Source organism: Olea europaea, unplaced genomic scaffold, assembly GCF_002742605.1.
Source record: "Olea europaea var. sylvestris unplaced genomic scaffold, O_europaea_v1 scaffold1978, whole genome shotgun sequence".
Taxonomy (NCBI): domain Eukaryota; kingdom Viridiplantae; phylum Streptophyta; class Magnoliopsida; order Lamiales; family Oleaceae; genus Olea; species Olea europaea.
Window position 1 is genome coordinate 80738 of NW_019237640.1, and position 8488 is coordinate 89225.

Consider the following 8488-nt stretch of genomic DNA (forward strand, 5'->3'; position numbering starts at 1 on the left):
TTGAAGCATCTGCCGTGCTTTCTTGGATGTTTTTGATCACACGATTCTTGGAAAAATAGTTTCTAAGACTCCTCTTTGAATCATCCCCAGAGTTCCTGCATCTTTGCTCTTCTTATTCTTCAACTCATTCTTTTGAGCTTCACTTAAAACTGCTACAGATTTAGGAATTTTATATCCTAATTCTACCATCTCTATAGATCAAGAGACTCGAACAAAGACTTCATCTTGATGCTCGAAAAATCATAGTTCTCTCTCATAAATATTGGAACTTGAACACTACTCCAACTTACACTTGAGCTTGCCATCTTCTATTATACAAAAGCCCTCATTTTTAGTAGTATGTTGGAGCTATTGATGTCTCCATGAGTAATTGGTGCTTCGCCACCAGAATGCAAGTATGAAAGGGACTTTTCTTTTTCAGTGGCTATCTTAAGACGACGTTCCCAGGAATGAAAAGAAAACTCATCATGAATAGAATCGTACAATGTCATATCAGCATAGAACTCATAAACCAGTAATGGAACTTGTGTCTCTAAACAACAACAAATCAGTTTTACCACATTCACATGGTCTATACGTGAAAAATTGACCAATTTACAAATGAAATCCTGAATCCGGATTGGATCAATTTCTTCACACCTGTTTACAGTGTTTGGTTTGTTTACCCCATTTACAAGTAAAGTTCCTCTGTAAACTGGTTCATTAATATCTCTATGGAAGACTCTACTTTCATTGTAGTTGTCTGTAGCCCTGCTGAGATCTTGTGCTGTGAAAACTATACAACTTTTCCTTCCAAATGGCATTCTTTCTAAAATCAGTCCACCATTTTCCTTGAACAACTTCCGTCTTAGTTTAGCGATTTTCATTTTCTTGCTTCTCCGAAATATCCAAGAAATTCCAACGACAGGAAAAATGAGGCCTGTTTAAAAATGGAATGATTTATGTCAAATTTGTTTATAATCAACATTTCCTCCAAACCCTACCAAATATACCTAGAAAAAAAGGGATTAAAACTTTGTCTGCCCTTGCTCTCAAATAGTCCTTAAACTTTAAAGTATGAATACTAAAAGTCTTCAAACTTTATAATATTTACCTCATTAGTCATTGAAATCGATTTTGTCCACAGAAACTAATGGAGATCAACACCATAGTTGAATTTACTAAAAATGACATGTGGTCAACTAATGTAAACATGACCAAACAACATAAAATAGATTTTATTATTTTAACCCTAAGATGAAGGTCCACCGTTATTCCGCATAGGCATACCATGAGCCCAATCAACCTTACCGTTAGGTTGGTCTCACTTAATCGATTTTAACGATTAGCATGGAAAATTATATTAAGTTAAGGGACGAATCATTTTTTTTGCAAAAGAACAAAAACAAAGGAGCATACCTAAACCAACAGAGAGAAGTAGAGACCTGAGCTCAGTCTTCGGGTTGGAGACTAGCATCTTTCTTTGTATCACCTACAACCGCAGCGCACTTATATCCTGTACGAGAATTCTATAATTTAGATGAGAAGAGCTTCAGGATTGAACCGCACTTGTTGTAACAACTGGTTGGACAATCTTTACGGTACCGTGTGGGTATTCATTTGCACGTGTAAAATGATTTTCTTTACGGGAAGTTATTAACTTGCGTTTCAAGTGAAAACTTTTACGTGCTATGGGAAAATTTGCACCCTTTTTAATAAAACCAAAATAGAAAAGTATTGGGAGATTGGAAAGTGCTGTGAGATTTTATGTCTTGAGATATTTTAAGCCAATTGCAAGCCACATGAGGATCGTTCGTCTTGTGAAAGGGAAGGCTGCAGTTTCTCGGAATCTGCTTGCTTGATGCACTAGGTCAAATATTCATCGCTAGTGTAAACACAACATTCATTTGATTAGTGTATTTATATAATTGAGTAATGGTATTCATGTCGGGGAGCATAGTAGTTATCATACATGACGTCTTGCGTGGCAAATCATTATTATAAGTTACCACATACGATGCTACGTAGGATTATAAGCTACCACATACGATGCTACGTAGGATAATTATTTTCATTGCTAACTATGAATATCATTATTTTTTATTATTAATGGCAAGTCTATTATTCTAATTATGCTCATTTATTGCACTACTAGACAGGTAAACGAATAACAAAGGGAATAATAAAATTACTGACCGACAATATATAGTAACATTTTTCATCTGTTAAATTTCATAGATAATCAAATGGTATAATTTAATAAAAACAAATTAATAATTTTTAGATGAATTTTCCAGCGGAGGATTCCATTTGTAAATTTCAACCCAAACAATTAGCTGATAAACATTTTATTCCATGCGTAATATATTAAAAATACCCATAAAACTCTCGAAAAACATTTATATGTCATGAAAAAGACTTCTGATATGAAGAAGTCCCAACAATAATTTTTGATAGAAAGGTGCATCAACTCAAAAATAGAGAGGTCCCCTTGGTCATTGTCGTGCCCTAAAAATTTTATAGAATAAAACTATTTGTTCTATGTGCTATATTTTTATAATTTTGGACCATTTCTCAATTTGTGCATGTCATCCTTGCACAAGGGCATGCTAATCTTCTCTGTATCGTTTCAATTTTATCGGATGTGCAATCTTGAATAAAATATATAAATCACGCGTCAAAAAATCATATTGCTATCATATCTTTAGGGATCGATAAAGGTTCAATACATATTATATTTTTGGTACCAAATGGCCATATCATACATATCATATCTTATCTTTAACTTTTCATAAGTATAATAAATCAGTAACACAAAAAAAAATATAAAAAAATTAAACAGGATAAAAGCAACAATAGTTTGTTTTCTTACTTCGTCAAATCAAATAAATTTTTGAAGAGATGAAACCAAAATCACATTCCAACTTTATTTTTAGCCTACTACTATTTTTATAAAATTTATATAGTATGTTGAATTAAATTTGACTCTTTTTTTTTTTTTAGAAAATAATTTAACTATTTTTGATGGGCCACCCATTGCAATAGAAAGCCCAAATAATTAATTTTTTTTTAAAGCCAATTGTTTGAATTTTTAGATTTTATATAAGTTTATAGAAAAGTAAAACCTAAACTCTGATACCAAACTATAGCGATCCAAAATAATATTCAATTTAAAATTATTTATCTTAGTCCATCAACTCTCCAAAATTATAAAAAGTAGCAAATAGAACAAATTGTTTTATCTATAAAATTTTTGGGATGCTACAGTCAAGGTCCAATGACGAAATCATGGACTTAAAGAGTCAACTTGGGAGAAGGAAGATGAGCATAAAACCAAATATCCAAAACTCTTCAATTAGCCGGGTAACTTTTGACGATGAAAATATTTTAAGGAGGGTATATTTTAAGGTCCAAAAAAATTTATTATAGAGTAGAATTAATGATTTAGATGTTATATTTTATATTTTTAAAAATTGAAGGACTAAACCAAAATAATTTTAAATCTAACTAGAAAAGACAATAAGTCAAATTTACTTTGGTTTAGTACTTCAACTGTAACGAGTCAAGTTTCCCTATCAATGTAACATTACTGTTCTTGATGAATTAATCTACTCAGTCAGGGAAATGGGATAGGGAAAATTGAAAGTGATGATGGGAGATTCTGATTAATTTTTTTTTTTTTAAAAGAAAAACTCCTATCTTCCAATGAATGAACAACAAGTATTACTGGTCATTAAACGTTGTCAAATTTCCATGTCAATGTAGCATGGTTGACTCTTGATGGTGGCCTTTTGTATGGTTGAACACGGGTTACTGCCACGTAAATGGATTGGTTATGTTTTTCATTTGATAAAAGGAGTATATGGTTGCTCGTCTTCCTATAGCAAATGAAATAAAAAGGATAATAATTTATAAGTATGTTTAATTACGTCCACAAATTTTAAATTGTCAAATAAATTTTATTTGATGTTACCAATCGTATAGAAACTGTGTAGATAATCTTTGTTACTTTTTTTTAGATAAATAAATGAAATTTTTGCAGTGATTTATATTTTATAATTTGGATAGTTACAATACATGCCTAGTAATAGTGGAATTTACAAAAAAAAAAAAATAAAAAAAAAATCTAATAATAGTGAAGAAACTACTGAAGAACTTCAAGTCTTGAGAAAGTTATGAGCCAATTGCAAAGTCGGTCAATGATTGCTGCTCACCGTTCCTGCGGACCAGGGCCGTAGTTTCCAGGAACCTACCAGTATGGCAATAGAGTACTAAAATCCCCCGCTTTTTTGTTTTTCTTGTATATTTCTTGAAGGCTGATAATTTATTTATGAGTATCTTCCAGGTTTGTTCTACGTTCTGCCTCATATGTTTATAATTTACCAGTCAACTTCAAACAGCGAAAAGGAACAACCTATAAAATTGAAATTCAATTGTTGGTGTAGCCGAACTGTTGAATTTTATACACAATAATAGGGAAGTGAAAAAAAATAAAAATAACACAAGCATTTAACGTGGTTTAGCGATGTGCTTACGTCCACTAGGAGTGAAGCGAAAATATTTTATTCAAAATGAATAATAAGGTTACATCATCAGTATATATACTAATTCTAGCCCAAACCCATACAAAACTTTAGGGCCGTACAAAACATATCCCTATATCGTACCGCAAGGGCATTGTCCCCGTATTCCCAACTTATTTAGCGTCCCAGGTAAACATATAGTAAATTAATACCTGCAATGCCAATGCCAATGCCGTTGCTCTGCTCTGTTTCGTTCAGTGCGCTCCGTTTCGGAATAGGCCAATTAGATTAGAAAATATTTGTACCACTCTATATGAGCCATATACTCAACACAAACAATAGAGAAACATACTATGTTATAGTAACTCTTATCAATTATTATTATATGAGGGTTGGCTACAGAAATGAAATTGACAATATACTGTGAAGGCACAGATACACAACAACATTTACGAATAAAGGATCTGAGTTTATGTGTTTATTCAGTTTGTTTTGCAAAGTTTATGTAATAGCTGAATAAGTTGATATTCCTCTCAAAACCCAGGTAATTTGAAAATTTCATAAGGGCATCCTGGTTTACTCCATGTTTAACTCCAACGTTTTGAAGGTTTCTAAGTTTTATGATCTAATCAAGGCTTTAGGTGTTATCATAATAAAGTTGATTGGCTGCAGATGAGGTGGAATAATGGATGGAAATATTGAGATACGATAATTTCCTTTATTGTTTCTGAAAATACGTCTTATACTATTGGTATGAAGTGAAAAGGGCGAGGTTTAAACCTGGATATATGCTATGTTTTATGATTAAAAAAACTCTAGTCTAATACTCCCTATTAAACATGCACCTAGCGTCTAATTTTTTTTTAGTAGAAATACCAAAGACATGCAGGAACCTTGGGTAATTTTTTCATTTTAAGCCAGAATTATGTTATTTATTATCGTATTTATTGCTTCATTTGAATAATCGTAATCTTGAGTGCAGTCTTGGATTAAAAATAGGGATGAAATCTTTTTAGATGATAAAGACGTCAAAAGCAAGAGATCATGATGCTGTTCGAATTGACAATATACTTCTTGACTTGCCTTCTAGACCCTCAAAGCCTTCAATCTTTAGAGTCAATGATGTCCTCTTCACCATGATAAATATGTGCTAGTCTTTTCTTTCAATCGGTTTAGTTTGAGAGATAGAAGCCATACATCCTCTTGCACCACACTTGAGACCGAATCTATTTTAAGGATGTTGTGTGCAATACAAGTCTTGGTTTCTTACCACTACTACAACAACAACCATATTTCATCTCTTTCATTGTTGCTATGTTTATTTTAATGTTTCTGTCCATTATTTTATAAGTTCAATAGTATTTCTAATTTTTTTTTTCTAACACCAACCACCCTAAGACCAAAGAAGGTTCAATGACAATTTTGACATTCTGTGTGGCTACAAGTTGACTTTGATCCATTTCTCATTTACATTGTTAACTTTTTTTTTTCCTTACATGTGCAAATAAAACTTTAGGCATAAACAAATTCACATGATAAAGCCATTAAAAGAAATGCCGCTTGTTCTTCCTATCCGAAATTTTCAATCTTAGTTTTTGCTCTACATCTTGACTAAATGCCTCTAATTTCCTATTTAACAAATCTCCAATCTAATTAATGTCCTCTCTAACGAATCTCCAATCTCATTACTAGTACTATTGCCATTACTTCTATTATTATTTTCATTGCTGTGAGTACTATTCTTGGTGCCACTACGTCACTTTTGCGTTATTGTGGCACCAAGATGGTGCACAGTTGCTAACAAAGGCACTATCTTCGTGAGGCGCCAATACAATGTATAGCAGATTTCTCAGTCACTAATACGTTATCTGTGTGCTGAGCATTCCATCTAGGCACTGTTGATTGAGGATTGCAACATCCCACCACTATCCAACCTTATCGATAATCCAATGCCTTCAAATTTTGCCTTAAATTCTTCAATCTTCTTTGGTCCCAAATTTTGCAATAAAATTTTGCACAAATAATTGCATTAATATATACTCACACTATTAGGGTTTTTAAGAACAACAAAAACAACAAAAAATAAAATTACATCTCTCTATACCCAGACTTGCAGGGTCTACACAAATTTAACAAAAAAATAAAAAGATTTATATACCACAACTGATAATCAAAAACATTCATCCATTAGTTTATTATTTAATAAATAATTTCAATAGTCAAATTAAAATGACATAAAAAAAACTCTAAACATTGTCCAACTACAAGAATGCAATATATATATATATATTTTTTTTGAATCAATTGTAACACGGAAAAAATAGTTTTACCTCGTTCTCATACCGGTTGTTAGAAAGTAAGTTATAGAAACATTGTTGGGCAATTTTTTGTCAAACGACCTCCGAGTGATGATGTAACTCGGTATAATTTTCTTAGTGGACATCGACCAATGACTGAAATAAAATTCGACACCTAAATGAAAACAACCCGATCCCAAAACCATTTGGACCATTAGAAGCAGCCTAATTTAATTAGTGCTGCTCATGGCCCATTTTCCCTATTCTTGGACTTGTAAGTGTTGCTCCACTTAGTTATATACCTAATCAACTTGTTTACCTATATTGCTTTTCACCCATTACTGTACCCTTATATATGCCATCTCTTCCTTGCTTTGTGTTTACGGGTCATTGGGTTTCTCCTTCCTTGAGCAAAACGGCTATCTTCCTCCGTGATTAGCATCTCCCATTTTCCCCCTTTTCTTCTGTTTCATAGCTTCCTTTTGTAGCTGTTATTACCTTCCATTTTGTGTGTCCTTTGTGGACAAACCAAAGAAACTGAAAAGAGGGATTGGTCAGAGGTTTTCTTGAGGTCATTGATTGATTAGATCCATACTAAGCTTGGACAAGCCATTGGCGTTAAATCTTTTGCAACATCTGGTATCAGAATGCTCAGTGCAAGTTTATAAATAAATAATAGAACAAAAATTTTGCCCAGATCAATTTTCTTCAAACTAACCAAACCTAAAAGCTCCAATTTTGGCTAAATTAATCACCGGCCAGATGAACAGAGGCCAGACCTAGACTCAGTTGGCATAGGCGCTCCTCTCTGTGTGGCACATGGTAGCAACGACGGGTGGAGGCATTACTAAAGCTGCTCTCTTCGAACAGATATTGCTATTTTCTTGTTTCAGGTTATATAATGGATTTTGGAGGGTTTTATCCCTAGAAGATCCAATTGTGATTACTCGTCAATTGCATTGGTACATTTGCTAAAACTTTAGGGCGAACAGCATTAGCCCTAAAGTAGTAGATTCACATATTTTGTTATTTACGAACCTTCAGACATGGTCCGTTATGGTAAATTGACTTATTCCATTTGAATTTTATCACTAGCATGTCATCGTGTGGAGGTGACAATAGGATTAAGGTTATCGTGTGGGGTAACCATTGCTTGTGCTTGTAATTATGAACTACTTTGTTTTAATTGTGATATAATTGAATTATTCATTTGATAAAATGCTTATTATCCCTGTGATATACTGTATGTGAAACTGTTTGGTTGGAATACCTTTTTGTTGTATCATTATTTTCATTAGAATACCTAGACCTTACCTGTTTGAACATTTCCTTCATCTAGGATCGAGAATCTTACGGAACCCTTGAAATCTAGAACAGTGTATATTGTCTACTATCCTAGGATTACTTTGTGTGGCTTAGTCGTGATTTTGTGCATTTTTCAATTGATTCATAAAAATGACAGCTCAAAATTTTGATTTAGGAATCTTTAACAGAAAATGTGATTTTTTGATATGGCAATAGAAGATGAGGGATATTTCGGTCCAACAAAAAGTTTCATATTCCATTGAAGGTAATTTTTCTATTGATTTTTCAAAAGAACAAAGCGAAGAAGTCGGTGAGCTTGCTTACACTTCAATCATTTTACACTTGTCTAATGTTGTTTTGAGAAATTGAGTAAACTTAAAACCA